General features: G+C 49.0%; 1 protein-coding gene and 1 long non-coding RNA gene across 3 annotated transcripts in view; one reads left to right on the top strand and one right to left on the bottom strand.

The window, feature by feature from the left end:
* Positions 1-18,621, top strand: part of KIRREL3 (kirre like nephrin family adhesion molecule 3) — a 574,170-nt gene that overhangs the window by 488,337 nt on the left and 67,212 nt on the right. The gene's annotated exons all lie outside the window — the stretch shown is intronic.
* Positions 10,793-18,621, bottom strand: part of LOC117080851 — a 36,725-nt gene continuing 28,896 nt past the window's right edge. Inside the window, exons 4-7 of the long non-coding RNA XR_004435990.1 lie at positions 18,412-18,538; positions 14,139-14,252; positions 11,201-11,291; positions 10,793-11,159 (exon numbers count right to left, since the gene is read on the bottom strand). This is a non-coding gene — a long non-coding RNA (uncharacterized LOC117080851). The remainder of the gene's footprint in view (positions 11,160-11,200; positions 11,292-14,138; positions 14,253-18,411; positions 18,539-18,621) is intronic.

The raw sequence follows: 18,621 nt of genomic DNA, 5'->3' as shown, positions 1-18,621 counted from the left end.
AAAGATGGGTCAACTGAGGTCAACAAAGAAAGGAAAGAGCTAGAGGCTGCACACGGCATGGGCAAGGGAGAGCGGGTCCTCTAACTCCTCCAGACAATGCCCAGCCCTAGCCAGAGTCCCCTGGGACTTCCCCGTCTCACGTCCAGGTTCAGCCCAAAATGCCAACTTGGTCTGGGCAATAGTTCTTCTAAGAAGCACAAGATGCCACAAAGACCCTCAAAAACCTTTGATTAGATAATTTTAGAGATGAAGGAGCCCTTTAGTCAAGAATTTTCATTCATTTCATTTTTCAGCATCTATATATGTACCTTCCACATGCCAGGGAATGTTCTAGACTCTGGGAATATGCATTAGCAATGAAAACAGACTTAAAACTCCTACCTCTGTGAAACATATTGTAGCAGAGGGAGTCAGACGAAAAACATAAAAAGAAAACTTTATAGTGTATTAGAAGGTGATCAATGCTATTCAAAAAAGTAGAGCACAGTATGAGGAGTTGGTTTCCCAGGGAAAGGGGTGTTGAGAGGTTGGAATAGACTTCATGGGGAAGTGGCCTTGTTCTTTCCCCTTATTTTTTAACAGCTTTATTTGGGTAAACTCTACGTATCATTAAATTCATCCATTTTAAGCGTACAACTCAATTATTTTTAATAAATTTATAGAGTTGTGCAAACACCCCCACAATCCAGTATTAGAACATTTCCATCACCCTAAAATGATCCCTTGTCAATCCTCACTTCCACCCAGTCTCAGGCAACCAGTGCAGTGCTTCTCTCTTAGATTTGCCTTTTCTGGATATATGGTATGAGTAGAATCATATCGTATGTGGTCTTATGTGTCTAGCCCCTTTCTCTTGGAATAATGTGTTTGAGATTTTTCTGTGTTGTAGCATGTATCTGTGGTTCACTTCTTTTTATTGCTGAGTAGTATTCCATTATATGGATATACCACATTCTGTTTATCCATTCACTAGTTGGCAGACAGTCAGATTGTTTCCAGTTTGGGGCTATTATAAAGAATGTTGCTGGCCAGGTATGGTGGCTTACACCTGTAATCCCAGCACTTTGGGAGGCCAAGACGGGTGGATCACTTGACGCCAGGAGTTCAAGACCAGTTTGGCCAACATGTCAAAATCCCATCTCTACTAAAAATACCAAAAAAAAAAAAAAAAAAAAAAAATGTTGCTATGAACATTCACAAACAAGTCTGTGTGTGGGTGTATGTTTTCACTTTTCATAAGTAGATTCCTAGTAGTGGAATGGCTACATAATATGGAAAGTTTATGCTCAACTTGTTAAAAACTGCAATGCTGTTTTCCAAAGTGGCTGTATCCATTCCCACCAGCAATAAATGAGCATTCCAGTTTCTCTATGTCCTTGCCAACACTGTTACAGGTTTGAAGCGGTGTTCCATTATGGTTTTAATTTGCATTCCCCTAGTGAATAATGATATTGAGCATCTTTTGATGTGATAATTATCCATTTGTATATCTTCTTTGGTGAAATGTCTATTCAAACATATTGCCCATTTTTAAATGGAATCATATGTCTTACTATGTTATAGGAGTTCTTTATAGCTTGGTTATAAGTCCTTTACCAGATATATGACTTGCAAATAATTTCTCTGTTTGTAGCCTGCCTTTTCTTTTACTTAATGGTATCTTAGAAGCACAAAAACTTTTAATTTAATCAAGTTCAATTTGATAATTTTTTCCTTATAGATTGTGTTTTTGATATTGTCTCTAAGAACTCTGCCTAATCAAAGGTCACAAACATTTACTACTATATTTTCTCCTATAAGTTTTACAAGTTTAGTTCTTATATTTAATCTTGATTCATTTTAAGTTTTAGTGATTTGTGAAGACCCTAAATTCATTTTTGGATACAGATATCCAATTGTTCCAATATCATTTGTTTAAAAAGACTGTCCTTTCCCACAGTGAATTTCAAAATGGTTCCAGCTATTTTAGGTCCTTTGCATTTTTATAGGAATTTTAGGATTAGTCTGTCAATATCTGCAAAAAAAAATGGTTGCTGGAATTTTGATAGGAATTGCATGAAAGCTACAGATGAATTTAGGATTAATTGCCACCTTAACAATATTGAGTATTCCCATTCATGAACATGGAATGCCTCTTTAATTTTTTAGGTCTTCAATTTTTCTCAGCAGTGTTTTCTAGTTTTCAGTGTACATCTTGTACTTCCTTTGATAAATTTATCCCTAAGCATTTTATTCTGTTTGATGCTACTGTGAATGAAATTTTCTTAATTTCATTTTCAGATTGTTCACTGCTACGATTTTATATATATGGTATATCTACATATACACACACAATTTTTGTGTATGACTCTTAGATCTTGCTAAATTCTTTTTTGTTTTTTGTTTGTTTTTTTTTTTTTTTTTTTTTTTGTTTTTTTTTTTGAGAGATGGAAGTTCACTCTTGTTGCCCAGGCTGAAGTGCAATAGCACAGTCTCAGCTCACTGTAATCTCTGCCTCCTGGGTTCAAGCGATTCTTCTGTCTCAGCCTCCTGAGTAGCTGGGATTACAGGCATCCACCACCATGCCTGGCTAATTTTTTGTATTTTTAGTAGAGATGGGGTTTCACCGTGTTGGCCAGGCTGGTCTCAAACTTCTGGCGTCAAGTGATCTGCCCACCTTGGCCTCCCAAAGTGCTGTGATTACAAGCATGAGCCAGCATGCCTGGCTGATAAACTCATTTTTTAAACCTAATAGCTGTTTGTAAAATTAAGATTTTCTGCATACAGGAGCATTTTGTCTGTGAAGAAAGACAGTTTTACTTTGTCTTTTCCAACCTAATACATTTTTGTCTTATTGCACTGGCTAGAACTTACAGTAAAATGCTGAATAGAAATGGTGACAGCAGACATTCTGGGTTTGTTTCCAATCTTAGGGGAAAGCACCCAATCTTTCACTATAAAGTATAATGTTAGCAGAAAATGTTTCACTGGTGACCTATATCAGGTTAAGGAAGTTTTCGTCTGTTACTACTTTGTTGAGAGTTTTTACTACGAATGGTGTTGGATTTTGTGAAGTGTTTTTTTCTACATCTACTGAGATGATAATGTAGTTTTATTTATTATTCTATTAATATAGTATATTACACTGATTTTCAAATGTTAAGCCAACCTTGAATTCCTGGGATAAAAATCCCATTTGGTCATGGCATATAACCTTTTTTATATGTTGCTGGATTCAGTTTGCTAACATCTTAAAGGGTTTTCGTCTAAATTCATGATGGACAATGATCTATAGTTCTCTTTTCTTATAATGTCTGTCTGACTTTAGTATCAGGTAACACTGGTTTTGTAGGATCAGTAGGGAAGTGTTTATTCCTCCTCTATTTTCTAGAAGATTTCAAAAGGATTGATATTATTTGATAGAATTCACCTATCAATAATGGGCCTAGGGTTTTCTTTATGGGAAGATTTATTAGTTCAATCTCTTTACTTGATATAGGTCAATTCATATTTTTCCTCTAGAAGCTGACTTCGTGTAAACAAAGACTCATAGCAGTAAAGAAGTCAGCCGTGGATCTTAGAGCCAAATTTCTATTTAAAGAGAAAATCACTCATGGAAGGGTTCTAAATAGAGGAGTGATGGGATCTGACTGATATTTTAAAAGACTCACCCTGGCTGCTAGGTTGAGAAGAGACTGTAAGAGGACAAGGGAAGACAAGAGCCTCTGTTAAGAGGCTCTTGTAGTAATACAGAGAAGAGACGAGGGACTCAGGCTGGAATAGGAGCAGCAGAGATAGTGGACAGCTAGTGTGAGAGAAAGAGAGGGGTCACAGATGATGCCAAGGTTTTTGGTGTGGGGCCTTTTATCCCTACAAAGTTGGATGCAATATTCAGAATATATGTGCACATTTCTGGGGAGAGGTTTCACATTCTCAAAGGAGTCATTCAGTAAGGCCCCAAAAGTTTCAAGCTTAAAATTTAAGATATTCCAGACCAGTGTCTTAGCTCAGGCTGCTATAACAAATGCTATAGACTAGGTGGCTTAAACAACAAACATTTATTTCTCCAGACTCTGTCTGGAGCCTGGGAGTTTGAGTTCAGTGCCAGCATGACAGAAGAGGGAGAGGGAGAAAGAGGAAAGAGGGAGATAGAGGGAGAGGAGAGATAGAGGGAGAGGAGAGATAGAGGGAGAGAGGGGGGAGAGGGAGAGAGGGAGAGGGAGGGAGAGAGAGGGAGGAGGAGAGAGGAGGGAGAGAGAGGGAGAGAGAGGAGAGAGAGGGAGGAGATGGGAGAGAGAGGGAGAGCGAGGGCGAGAGAGGGAGAGAGAGGGAGAGAGAGGGAGAGCGAGGGAGGGAGAGGGAGGGAGGGAGGGAGAGGGAGGGAGAGGGAGGGAGGGAGAGGAGGGAGAGAGAGGGAGGGAGGGAGAGAGAGGGAGGAGGGAGAGGAGGGAGGGAGGAGAGAGGGAGGGAGGGAGAGAGAGGAGGGAGGGAGAGAGAGGGAGGGAGGGAGAGAGAGGGAGGGAGGGAGAGAGGGAGAGGGGGGAGGGAGGGAGGGAGGGAGGAGGGAGGGAGGGAGGGAGAGGGAGGGAGGGAGAGGGAGGGAGAGAGAGAGAGGGAGGGAGAGAGATAGAGGGAGGGAGAGAGATAGAGGGAGGGAGAGAGAGAGGGGGAGAGAGAGGGAGGGAGGGAGAGAGAAGAGAGGGAGGGAGAGAGATAGAGGGAGAGAGATAGAGGGAGAGAGAGAGAGAGAGAGAGGAGAGAGATAGAGGGAGAGAGAGAGCTAGAGGGAGAGAGATAGAGGGAGAGAAGAGAGAGGGAGAGAGAGGGGAGAGATGAGAGATAGAGGAGAGGAGAGGGAGAGAGAGAGGAAGGGAGAGGGAGAGAGAGAGATAGGGGGAGGGAGGGAGAGAGAGATAGGGGGAGGGGGAGGGGGGAGGGGAGGGGGGAGGGGGAGGGGAGGGGGAGGAGAGAGAGATAGGGGGAGGGGGAGGGGAGGGGGGAGGGGGAGGGGAGGGGGAGGGGCGAGGGGGAGGGGGAGGGGGAGGGGGAGGGGGAGTGGGAGGGGGAGGGGGAGGGGAGGGGGAGGGGGAGGGAGAGGGAGAGGGAGAGGGAGAGGGAGAGGGAGGGGAGAGGGAGAGGGAGAGGGAGAGGGAGAGGGAGAGGGAGAGGGAGAGGGGATCCTCTCTCTTCCTCTTTTAAGGGCACTAATTCCATCAGGAGGGTTCCACCCTGATGAGCTTAATTACCTCCCACATCATCACAATGGAGGTTAGAGTTGCAACATATTAACTGCAGCCAGGGGCCATCACAAACATTCAGTCCATAGCAACCCACCTCTTTGTTTTTAGGAAACTATGGCTCAGAAGGGCTGGGTTCTTTCCCCGTGGCCACCCAGCTAACTAGTTGTAAAGCTAGGGCTACCCAAACGTTTTTTACATTAAACCGGGGACTTGCCTTGTGCTGTATAACGAGAACCCCTTCCCCTCAACAAATGAAACCCATTCACCTTGGCCTGGATCCCCTAGGGGCGTCTAGGGGAGAGAGCAGAAGTTTAGAGATGGTCCCTTCTCTGCTCCTAGGCCAGGGTGCCTACCAGAGTGCCCACATCCACCTTAACAGCCGCCTGCCCCCTACTCCATTGCTGCCTTTGGTCCACCCAGGATCCACAGGCTCTGACACCCGCCAACAGGAAGATCTGAGAGAGAACCTTTCTGCAAGCAACACTCCCTTTTCACACCAAACCACAGAAAAACAGCAGCTTATCCAAGAGAACGAGAGCCCTTAGTTTCTATCTGTGTGGCAATCTTATCTAAACAGGTTCAGGTGGCAAGAATGAGGGAGAAAAATAATTAAGGGGAGGCAGGTGAAATGCTGACATTATTATTACTTAAGCACTGCAAAGCTTTTAGTTCATGTTTTTATACTGGTGACACCCAATGAGGGAGAAATCAGCTTGGCCGATTATCTGAGCCGCACACCAGCTCACCCCACCTCCTTGCCACCTATAAATCTTATTAAATGGATTCCATCAGCAAGACAGAAAAATAATTAAGGCCAAGGCAGGCGAAATGTTGATGTTATTACTGTAATGCAACAGCCTGCTTAGTTTCTACACCAATGAAATGCAACTGAAGGAAATCAGTTTTAAAGATCACCTTTCAGAGATGCAAATCGGAGAGCCAGAAGCTGGGCTTAGAGAGAAGCAAAAGGCGTCAAACTAGGAAACACTTCCAAGTCTGTGCCAGTCTCTTAGGGGCTTTTAAGCCCACAATTTACCTTTTGACTGCATTCCATTTTCTTGCAAATCCTTTATTTCCCACTTATTTATTGACTAGAGATAGCACCAAAAGAGAAAAAGCAAGAGTGATTCTCGAGCTGCTGGTCTTAAAAATCTATAGCAGAAAATGGTCCTCCGGAGGGAGGTTTTTAGCACTCACTGTGAACCAGGGCTTAATTGAATTGCTTTCCCTCTGAGGTGTGCCCGCCCAGAAGGGACGGCTTCTTCTGACTGTGTCTGGGCTGGAGGAGCTGCCCTGTCTCCTCTTGCCAGGAGGAGTGGAGGAGGGGCTGTGGGCAGCACAGCCAGGACAGGTCCCAGGAGCTCTCAAACTGTGCTTCCCTGGCTGGTGTGCTGGTCCAGTGCGGCGGGTGGATGCATCCCCTGTGCTAGGCAGCACGAGGTCTGCCCAAGGTGAGACCCTTTTCAAGTGGGCAGAGAACTTTTGAATGGCTGAACCTGGATTCATACACAGCAGCTGACAATTAGCAGGCCAGGGCAGGCACATGGATGGATCCGGTTAGCTTCCGGAGCAGCTGTAGAGTGTTTTACATTCATTATCCACATTTAAGATTCTGGGGGTTTTTATATAAAAAAAATTCTGATTTCTGGCTTCTGTTACAAAGACGTGGTCAGCTTATGCCTGTTTGCCTGCTTGCCAACAATTATGTAATGGCTGCTCCCTTGGGCGGGGTGTGGCCCACCAGTCCCCGCCCACCAGTGCTTACCTTGGCACCTGGGTGCACCTATGTCTCTGGCATTGACGTTTTCCACCCCTCACCTGGCCCACCCCAGACACAGACCTGCCTTCAGGGAGCTCACAATGCAGATGGGGGTTGAACTAGGAACAGAAGCAGGAAAAGGAGGCAAAGGCAGACAGAGACAAACAGTGCCCATGGCCAGGCGAGTTGGCAAGTGTAGGCTTTAAGGAGAGTTTAAGTAAGTGGGGAAAGCATGAGTGCAATTTGGACAAATTAATTGATTTGTCATAGATGAGTGGGCAGTGTGTTCCTTCCCTGCTAATAGCTGTCCTACTTTAAAGAGCCCAGAACTCGGAGTTGAACAGCCTGGGTTCAAATCCTAGCTCTGTCTCGCACCACCTGGGATGAAAATGCTCCCTACATTGTGTGGCACATCAACAGGACCGGGGATGGGTTGCGGTAGAATCTGCTCAACCTGCACTCTGCCTTCCTCTCCTGGGCACCCTTGCTCCCCAGAAGAGCCTCCTCAGCCTCTAAGACTGCACCCCAGGCCCTAAGCTGGCTCCTCTCCCTCTGCAGCCCTGTCTTCCCCTCTTAAAGATGTGAACATGGAGGAAATGAATAGGCTTTAGAACTACAACTGAGGCATTCAGGCTGGGACCAGAGCCAAGCAGACTCCTGGGTTTACCTGGGTTCACCCAACTGAGCTTCCTGCCTGCAGCCTCAGCCAGTCCCCTCGAGTCCTCCCGGACTCCTCAGACCTGCAGAGAAAAGTATGGGATGGCCCAGCTGTCCACCAGTAGTGCCCGTGTGCTGGAGATGCCCTGCCTGCCACAAGGCTCGCAGCGAGGAAATGGAACCCAGAGGAGGAGGCTGGGAGAGGCAGAGCCAGGAAAGCCACGAGGAGATATCTCGGCAGCGGGTGGAGGGCATCAGAAGGGGAAAGGCTGACATTTTGGGATCCGCGTGCAGATGCAAACAGGTGTACAAATGCAACAGACCAGCAGCAGCCATTTGAGAGGCTGTGAATGAAATAAATTACACTCGAACTCCTCACATGGTCAGGGAGTGGCGTTTCCCCACTTAGTCTCCCATTCTGGTGAACAGAGAGTTATGAGTAGGCTGATCTGATATCAGCACTGAAATAAATAAGAATGCAGTGAAAATTATCCTGGTGTTTTTTTTTTTTTTTTGAAATGGAGTCTCACTCTGTTGCCCAGGCTGGAGTGCAGTGGCACAATCTCAGCTCACTGCAACCTCTGCCTCCCAGGTTCAGGCAATTCTCTTGCCTCAGCTTCCCAAGTAGCTGGGATTACAGGTGCCCGCCACCACGCCCAGCTAATTTTTGTACTTTTTGTAGAGACAGGGTTTTACCATGTTGATCAGGCTGGTCTCGAACTCCTTATCTCAAGTGATCCGCTCGCCTCAGCCTCCCGAAGTGCTGGGATTACAGGCGTGGGCCACTGCACCCGGCCATATCCTGTTTTTCAACTAAATTACGGTGAGTCACTTGTGGCCAGGCTCACCTGACACCAAGCAGGCTTTGAGTCTAGACTCTCCAGGCTGCCCTACATAGTGGTGTCTCCAAGGACTCTCAGCTGAGATGCACCAAGCCGCTAGCCACAGTGGCTATTTAAATTTAAATTAATTCAAATTAAATAAGACTAAAAATACAGCTCCTCAGTCACGCTAGTCTCACATCAGGTGGCTTTGGGGAGGCTGAGATTCCTGGATCTTCTGGCCAAATTCCACCTAATCATACTCCAACAACCCAACAACATCTAATAATAAAGACAGGTTCAAGGGTCTGGACTTGGGGAACTAGAGGTCGGCTTCCCAGAAGCATTTACATTGAAATCAGTGCAGTCAGTGGGCAGAAGCTTCCCATTAATACGTTCACTTGCTTATCCTTCAAATCTTTATTAAATGCTCACAATGTACAAAAGCATTGTATCAGAACCAATGGGAAGATGCAGAAATAGCAAAATGCCCTCTGTGCCCTCAAGGAGTTTACAGCCAAAGGAGGGGGAAGACGTATAAACAACTCACTACCATCCAAGGCAGGATAAAAGAAACCTTCGCCTATGTAAGCACAATACTGAGAAAGTGTTCATTTCAACTCAGAAAACCTGGGATGACCTCACAAGACTTCAGTAACTACTAAACTCTCCCTTGGTAGAATGGGCAGGGTTTTAGCAGCTGGAAAATGAAAACGTAATCATAGTCACAAAATCAAAGGCACAGAAAGAGATAGAAGCCCCCACTCCCTAACAGGAGCGTTTGGGGTGTTTGGCGTGCAATGCTTCAGCAAGTGTAGTTGGATGTCGGCCCAGTCCAGAGGATGGGACTCCGTGGAAAGGGCTTTGAGCCACGCTGGAGTATTTGAATTTGGCTGTGGGCAGTGTGGAGCCGTCCTAGGTGTTTAAGAGAGCTCATCGCCCGATCCGAGGGTCCCAGGAACAGAACCATGCAGAGTATGGGGCATGAATCTGAAGGCAGGGACGTGTTGGGTAGTTAGGCCCTGTTAACAGAAAGTAAGTAGGGCAACCAGGAGTTGCAGACGCTTCCTAGAGATGAAAAAGAAAGGGAAAGTCCTGGGACAGGAGGCGCTAAAGTGGGGCGGAGTCACCCGATTGATTTTCATTAGCCAGGGGACTCCTAGGTAAAGCCTTTAATCCCATTCAATTCAATGATGAATCCAGCTGAAATATCCCATGCTGCCTGATCAACGCACAGCTTTTTTTTTTTTTTCTTTTTTTTTGAAATGGAGTCTTGCTCTGTTGCCCAGGCTGGGGTGCAGTGGCACAATCTCCGCTCACTGCAACCTCTGTCTCCCAGGTTCAGGTGATTCTCATGCGTCTACCTCCCGAGTAGCTGGGATTACAGAAGTGTGCCACCGCACCTGGCTAATTTTTGTATTAAATGCTGGCCATGTTGCCCAAGCTGGTCTCAAACTCATGACCTCAGGTGATCCACCCGCCTCAGCCTCCCAAAGGACTGGGATTACAGGCGGAGCCACCGCACCTGGCCCACACAGCTTCTTAAATGATCCAGAAGTTTCCATGCTTGAGGTCCTGAGCCTGTGAAGAACCTGCATTTACTGAGGGCCCACGAAGGTGGCCCTGTGGGAGGGGACTCAACCTTAGGTGCACAAGGGAAGGTGCTCCCCCCAGGAAGCAGGATACTGGGACGCCAGTCGGCAGTGTCCCTGTGGACTCACCATTCCTCTCATCACTGAGTCTCCTCCGCTTGTGGTCACAGGGTGCCAGGCGGTCACAGGCCCCTTCCCCTCCTGACTGTGACACTTGGCATGCCCTGGAGACCATTAGCACCTCTCTGGGAATATTTAACTGAAAACAATTTCTAGTCAAGATCTGTTATAATTACTAATTAGATCTGATTATAATTATCTCTCGCTGCCATCCCTTACCTGACACATAGGATAGTGTGATGCCTTGCGACAATTAGCAGCGGGTCTTTCTTGATACACTGGCTGATTAGGAACACAATTGCAGGGTTGCGGGGAAGAGCCTGGCTTATTAAAGAGAGGCTGCTGTTTACTGAGGAATGTTGTGAGCCAATTAGATTAAAATTAATGAGGGGGAAACTTGGAGTGAGAAAATGGGCATTTTTTTTTCTTTTTGTCTTAGCTATCGATGACATCATTTTGGGGGAAGAAGGTAAATCCTCTTTTGTGCTACCCCTCTCTTCCCCTCCTCAGGTTTTAGGGGTTTGATAGCCACCCCAACTCTGCCCCCTTTCTGTCAATCAGCTTGGTCCAGACCAGTGTGGTACAGTAGACCTAATAAGCAGGCTTTCTAGCTGTGTGATTTGGGGCAAGTCATTTACCCTTTCTGAGCCTCTGCTTCCTTGTCCATAAAATGGAGAAGACACTTTTTACTGAGCCAGATGCCTGACTCATTGATCTGCAGGGCCTCTAGGAAGGTTAGGAAGGGGCTGTGTGTGTTCCACAGCGGCCCACAGACTCTCTGGGGGTCAGAGACCATGGCTTAATCATCTTGGAATCTCCAGGCTCAGGCTCAAGCTCGGCACAGAGAAAGTGCTTGGCAACTGAAGGAGGAACTCCACTACACTCCCAGCCAGGACCGGTATAGGGGCCCCTCCCTCCCCAAGAGAGCACCTGGAAGTGGGGCTAAACATCAGTCGGCATGCTTCCACGTGCACTGGCATGGCTTCCTCATCTGTGAGAAAAGTCAGTGACTTCTCAGTTCAAGCAGCTTACCGGAAGTGGGAAGGCTGAGAGCACGCTGGGCAACCAGAGGAGAGTTTGCTCACTTCTCTGAGCTTGAGCGTCTTCATCCAAAGAGAGTTCCCTGTGATAACAGATCCCAACTAGAATCTGAGCTGAAGAGTAGAGGTGAGCTCTAGCAGCTCTGGGAAGAGTGCACTGTGGCCCTTATGTGGCCCCGGGGTCACTGTGGGCTGGTGCACTGGGAGACCAGTTATTTGTTGGAAATGCTCAAATCATCAGAAAGGGCTCCCTTGGACTTGCAATATGCCGGTGACTGGGAACAGAGATGCCAGGCACACAGAAAATGACCCCCCTTGGTGATGTTTTGGGGAAAAGGGAGTCAGTCTCTCTCACTCTGTCTCTCTTGCTCTCTCTCTCACACACACACTCACACTCTGTCACACACACTCTTTCACATACTCTCTCACACTCTGTTACACACGCACGCCCTCACACGCTCTCTGTCTCTCTCGCGCGCACACACACATGCACACACGCACACACGCGCGCACACACACACGCACACACGCACACACGCACACACACACGCACACGCACACGCGCACACACACACACAGCCAAGCAGGCTTTAAGCCCAGGCACATGCAGAGCCACATATGCCCACTGTGTCACATGTGGTCCTTCATGCGGCTGCTCTGGCTATGCACTAGGCCCCACTCCCTGACAGGATTCCCAGGCTAGGATGCATTTCCTTGGCCATTTCCCTATAGCAAGGGTGGGCCTCCTCCTCCATTGCTCAGTTCCGCCCACTCTCATTGGCCTCCAAGAAGCAATTCCGGGCCATTGAGGCACTGGAGAACTGGCCCCAGCTTCCAGAGGCCCCAGAAAGAAGTCTCCTAGATTTGTGACCTGTGTCTCAGTGCCCTGGCTGAGCCCGACTTCCCCAGCCCTGACTCCCTGCCTACAGCCTCAGGCCTTGAGTTCACACACAGGCCCTCCAACTTTTCTGAGGGCTTCTGTCTGGGTTTTGGCAGATACAAGAAACCAAGAGTAGCTCTCAGTCTCTTGACACCTACCCCAGACTTAGCCTCCTTCTCCAGGAATGCCCTTCCACCCCACCTGCCAAGACCCTGTGCATGTGGTCTTCCTTCCCTTTGCCTCCATCACACCCACCCCTCCCTCCAAACTTGGCTGACACCTTGCGTTCTCATGTATGAAGGGAGTGAGAAGAAATGGCAGCCATGGGGTGGAAGGGAAGGCACTGAACTTACCATTGGAATTCCTAGGCCCTAAGACTGGCCCTTTCATTTTTCAGCTGTGTACCCTTGTCCAAACCACTTAGCCTCTCTGACCCTCAGTTTCTTCATCTATAAAGTGAGGACTAAGAATGCCTGCCTTACCAGTGTTCAGGGTTATGGTAAAGAGAAAGATGAACGTGTATAGAAAACATTTTGCAAATAGCACAGTGCCTCTCAATGTTCCAAGCACAAAGTACCTTTGAAAGTTGACTGGCTAGTTCTGCAAAATCTGTCTGGTTGTCGATTTCTGCATAACAAATCACCTCCAAGCTCAGTGGCTTAAAACTACAGGAATCATTTCTCAGCTCTCACAGTTTCTGCAGGTCAAGAAGCTGAGCCTGGCTTAGCTGGATGGTCTGATTATCTCTGCAATCAGACATGGGAGGGGTTGGGGTCACATGTCTGGTGCCTGGGCTGGGCAGATGCAAACAGCTGGGGCCTGGAATGCTGGGGTAGTAGCAGTGAAAATATTGAGAAAGGATGAGATCTGTGCATGTTTCAAAGGTGGAGACCACAGCAATTAGGATATGAGAGAAAGGGCAAGTCAAGGACAACTCCAAGGTGTTTGGCCTGAGCTCCTGGTAGCATGTGCAGTTGCCGTTTGCTGAGTGTCAGGACCAGAGCTCTGGTGTCCTGTGCCTCGGGCTGGTGCATAGCACTGCCTTTTACAAGGAGAGCAGTGAGAAGGGCAGGGAGCGCCCACATGGGCTCGGAGAGGGCAGGTGAATCTCTGACGGCCCATCGTCCTCCACGGTCCTGACTGTGGCCATAAGTTACTGCTTATACCTGGCGTCACAACAGGGAGGACACAGCGGGGTCACTTCCTTCCTGAGGCATCTGTTGCCAGGGAGGCGCTAGACCCAGAGGAGGAAGGCCAGGTATAAACAACAACTCAGGCCCTCATTCTGAACAACATGTCCACACACACAACAGCCACAACCCGAAACCCGGCCAGCAAGGATGAGCGGAGAAGACGAACACAGACAGTTGAGGGAGGCTTTGGGGAGAAAGCAGAACCACTCTGGGGTCAGGCAGGGAGGTCAGAGGGCCCTGGAGGTAGGGCGCAGAGAGGGGGGTTCATGTAGAGGATCTCTGGGGCTCAGAGGGCAAGAGAGGCTGGGGCTGGGGGACCGAGGGCCTGGAAGTCAACCTGATGGGTCACACTGCACTCTGCAAACAAGGGAAAGCCACTGGGACTTCCTGAAAGGCAAGAAGAGCCAGTTTTCGGCCCTGCCCTAAGCGTCCTCCTCCATCTGCCTCCACTTGCTCTCCTCCCTTCCTGCAGTCCCTCTGTACCCGCAGCCCAGCACAGGGTCTGAGCAACAGGCCCTGGGACTTGCCTGGAGGTCAGGGCCTATGAGGCCAGCTAAGTGCTCAATGCCCACTAGAATTGGCCAGTGCACAGCCTAGCCACCCTGGTTGAACCTCTCACTCCTCTCCAGACTCCAACTTAGAGCCTGCAGGAGCGTCTGCTCACCTGGCTTCTCCCCGTCCCCCGCCACCGGCATCCCTCAGGCCCGGGGCCTTGTGACTTGTGGCCTGATTAAGGTGAGGGTCATCCCACAGGGGTCTTGACGGATGAGCTCGGTAGTGGCTGCCCGTCTCTCTCTGTGGTGCCTCGGGAGCCCATCTATCTTTCCTTGGCAGCCTGCGCCTGCCCCCGTGCTCACCTCCCCAAAACAGTTCCAGGCCTGAACACGCCCGAGGTGGATCCCAGGGCCCCAGTGAGGGTTCTTCTCCATTTTGTCCCCACCAAGGACAGGAAAGAGAGGCAGCTTTTCTCCCTGGGAACAGAGTAAAACTAAGTTCAGAGTGAGGCATCATTCTCAGGCACAAAATGTAAAGGGTACCCAAAAAATCAATAATCTAGACAAATAACATTTTAAAGTAGTATTTTTTAAAATGCAAATGAATATGAAAATATCCACGATAAACAAAATACCAAAATATTAGACAAAGATAGGATCAGCAACAGTGCCGAGCCAGGCCACAATAGACCCTGCAGCAGGGGGAAAAACATGCGCCCCATTTATATTTTTAACATATTCTTTAAGTGGTAAATTTTTCCAGAACATTGAAGTAGTTGGAAAAATATTGAAACATTTAAAAGCCAGTGTATTAAAACCCACAACATTATGTTACACTTAAATGTTTCATTTACAGCAAAAACAGAATGTATTTCATTTTACTTTCCTGGCTTTAATGGAAGCTAACTCGCCAGTAATAGTAATCATCTACTTCTTTGCTTATCTCATTTTCAACTGAGAGAATTAGCATTTTGACCATTTCTCTTAACCAAGTGACCATCTTAAATAATTCTTAATTAACTGCAGCTCCCTGATCATGTCTTTACTTAAAATTGTGATATTTTGCTCATCGTGGATATTTTTACATTCGTTCTGATTTTTTAAATTTGCATTAAGATATTATTTATTTCCATTACCAGGGTTTTCAGTACACCCTTAAAGTTTGTGCCCGAGACAAGAGCCTCACTCACCTCCCCCTAATCCTAGTGTTGAGTCAGAGAGGGGATGCTGGATGGCCTGCGCCCAGCCTGAACCAGGAAAGGATGGTTCTGGGACACAGAACCACCCTTGAAGGAAGGGAGAAGTAGGAATGAACCAGCTCTGGGCCAGCAACTGCCCTGTCACCATGCGTTTGTCCAGGCGGGGCCAGCCGGGGAATGAGTAGAAGATGCAGGCTACTGTGGGGGAGGGGGAGGGGCTGTAGGGAAACCTTTCTGGACTTGAAGTTCAGGTTCAGCTCCAATTCTCATTGCATGATGCCTGACAGGTCCCCACTGAGCCCTTTCCTCCCAAGTCCAGGAGGGCTCCTGCCTGGCCTGAGAGGCCATGAGATAGAGGCAGGCTGCTACCCTGCCTACCTCACTGTCTACCTCACTGCCTACCTCACTGTCTGCCTCACTGTCTACCTCACTGCCTGCCTCACTGTCTACCTCACTGCCTACCTCACTGTCTGCCTCACTGTCTACCTCACTGCCTACCTCACTGCCTACCTCACTGCCTACCTCACTGCTTACCTCACTGTCTACCTCACTGCCTACCTCACTGCCTGCCTCACTGCCTACCTCACTGCCTACCTCACTGCCTACCTCACTGCCTGCCTCACTGTCTACCTCACTGCCTACCTCACTGCCTACCTCACTGCCTACCTCACTGCTTACCTCACACTCTACCTCACTGCCTACCTCACTGCCTACCTCACTGTCTACCTCACTGTCTGCCTCACTGTCTGCCTCACTGCCTACCTCACTGTCTGCCTCACTGTCTACCTCACTGTCTCCCTCACTGTCTACCTCACTGCCTACCTCACTGTCTACCTCACTGCCTGCCTCACTGTCTACCTCACTGTCTACCTCACTGTCTACCTCACTGTCTGCCTCACTGTCTACTTCACTGTCTGCCTCACTGTCTACCTCACTGCCTGCCTCACTGTCTACCTCACTGTCTACCTCACTGTCTACCTCACTGCCTACCTCACTGTCTACCTCAGTGCCTGTCTCACTGTCTACCTCACTGTCTACCTCACTGCCTACCTCACTGTCTACCTCACTGTCTCCCTCACTGTCTACCTCACTGCCTACCTCACTGTCTACCTCACTGCCTGCCTCACTGTCTGCCTCACTGTCTCCCTCACTGTCTACCTCACTGCTGCCTCACTGTCTACTCACTGTCTACCTCACTGCCTGCCTCACTGTCTACCTTGCTGTCTCCCTCACTGCCTACCTCGCTGCCTGCCTCACTGCCTACCTCACTGTCTACCTCACTGCCTGCCTCACTGTCTACCTCACTGTCTCCCTCACTGTCTACCTCACTGCCTACCTCACTGTCTACCTCACTGCCTGCCTCACTGTCTACCTCACTGCCTGCCTCACTGTCTACCTCACTGTCTCCCTCACTGTCTACCTCACTGTCTGCCTCACTGTCTACCTCACTGTCTGCCTCACTGCTACCTCACTGTCTACCTCACTGCCTGCCTCACTGTCTACCTCACTGTCTGCCTCACTGTCTACCTCACTGTCTCCCTCACTGTCTACCTCACTGTCTGCCTCGCTGCCTACCTCACTGTCTACCTCACTGCCTGCCTCACTGTCTACCTCACTGCCTGCCTCACTGTCTACCTCACTGTCTACCTCACTGCCTGCCTCACTGTCTACCTCACTGCCTGCCTCACTGTCTACCTCACTGCCTGCCTCACTGTCTACCTCACTGTCTGCCTCACTGCCTACCTCACTGCCTACCTCACTGTCTGCCTCACTGCCTACCTCACTGTCTACCTCACTGCCTGCCTCACTGTCTACCTCACTGTCTGCCTCACTGCCTACCTCACTGTCTACCTCACTGCCTGCCTCACTGCCTACCTCGCTGTCTACCTCACTGTCTGCCTCACTGTCTTTGTGAGGCTCCAGGTCAATCCCTCCAGGGAAATTGCTCTGCGACAAGCAGTGCCAATTCCTGCCCATCAGTTAGCTGCAGCACCGAGGCTGCTCTACGGCCTCTTGGGTCACTCAGCCCAGGGCCAGGAAGTTCTCCTGCGTGTCTAACTTAATTCCTCCACCCTCATCCCCTGGTCTGTCTTTTCTGGAGGCCAGCCTTGCCATCTGCCTGGAGGTCTCTAGCTAGTCCTGCCCCCTCCCTCTCCAGAGCATCCGAGAGGAGGAAAGAGCAGGGTCTTGGGGCAGGGAAGAAGCCAGTCCTCCCTGCACAGCCCAGCTCAGAGCCCCCTCAACATCTTGATAGTTCACCATTAACAGCCACTGAGGCATGAACTGCTTGGAAGAAAAGGCCCTTTCAGAGTCAATTTATCAGAGTTTGATAGGAAGTCATAAAAATGGCCTAGTGGCGGTTCCCCTCCCACAGCCGAGCCGGGGCTTGCTGCCTGGCAGTGGCAATTAGCAACGTCATCCCCTGGTCCTCCTCCTTCCCACTCCAGCCCCGTGCTTCCTTAGCCCCTCGGCCCCTACAAATAGAAACACCTCTCAGAGAACTGGGCGGACAAAGGCTAATTGGGAGCATGGAAGTAACTTCAGCAAAGCTAATGAGGAAGTACTTGAGTGGACAGGGGCTGAGGGGCTTTGCCACCAGGTCCATCCCCCTGCCTTAGAGTCATGTCACCTTGTCACATCCACCTCATCCCTGACGGGGGGTAGGGGAACAGGCTTGAGAAAAAGAGGCCTGACCTCTCTTCCCCGGCTGTGCCTCCAACAACAGTTCTTCCAGGTGTCTAACCTCACTCCCTCACGCTACAGCCTGAGCCCATCTTCCCCTTTCAGTGGAGAGGAAACTATCTATAGATCATCCTCTCAGTTCCTTGGTGGCCCTCTGCAACTCATCCTTTTGTCCATTTTATAAGCCCGGAGGAAACTGAGGTAAGCAAGGATGGGGCCCTTTGGCTCACTGAAGGGAAGTGAGAAAATAAAAGTCCAGATTCTGAAAATCACTCTGTCAGTACTCCAAATCCGCCAGGCGCAGACGCTCACACCTGTAATCCTAGCACTTTGAGAGGATGATGCAGGAGGATCACCTAAGGTCAGAAGTTTGAGACCAGCCTGGCCAACATGGTGAAACCCCATCTCTACTAAGAATACAAAAATTAGCCAGGCGTGGTGGTGCACGCCTGTAGTCCCAGCTACTCAGGCAGCTGAGGCAGGAGAATCACTTGAACCTGGGAGGTAGAGGTTGCAATGAGCCGAGATTATGCCACTGCACTCCAGCGTGGGCGACAGAGCAAGACTCCGTATTTAAAAACAATAAAAAATAAAAAAAACGAAAAACATCCAAATCTGTGCTGTGGGAAACCCAAAGAAATAGTAACCTTGGCTGCTTTGGGCATGTTGCTCAATTTCTCTGCACCATGCTGGAACTCCTGGGTCTTCTCTCTGGGGACAGACATGGGCAGGTGTTCCTAATATGGCCTCCTTACCTGCCACAGACTTCGACTCGGGGGCAGACAACACTGGCGTCCTACCGTCTGGCCCAGAGGGGAGCAGAGAACCAGGATGCAGGCTTTAGCCAGAGTCACATGGCCTTGAATTAGTTCTCAGCCAGTCCTGCAGGAAGAGAGGGCGCTTTCTTTCCCCTCCGAGAGCAAGTGTCCCCACCCATCACACAATAAAGTACCCACTCAGAGCCA

This window comes from Trachypithecus francoisi, unplaced genomic scaffold (genome assembly GCF_009764315.1).
Source record: "Trachypithecus francoisi isolate TF-2019V2 unplaced genomic scaffold, Tfra_2.0 Lachesis_group8, whole genome shotgun sequence".
NCBI lineage: Eukaryota > Metazoa > Chordata > Mammalia > Primates > Cercopithecidae > Trachypithecus > Trachypithecus francoisi.
Note: the sequence above shows the minus strand (reverse complement) of the source record. Positions and strands in the feature narration are given on the sequence as shown.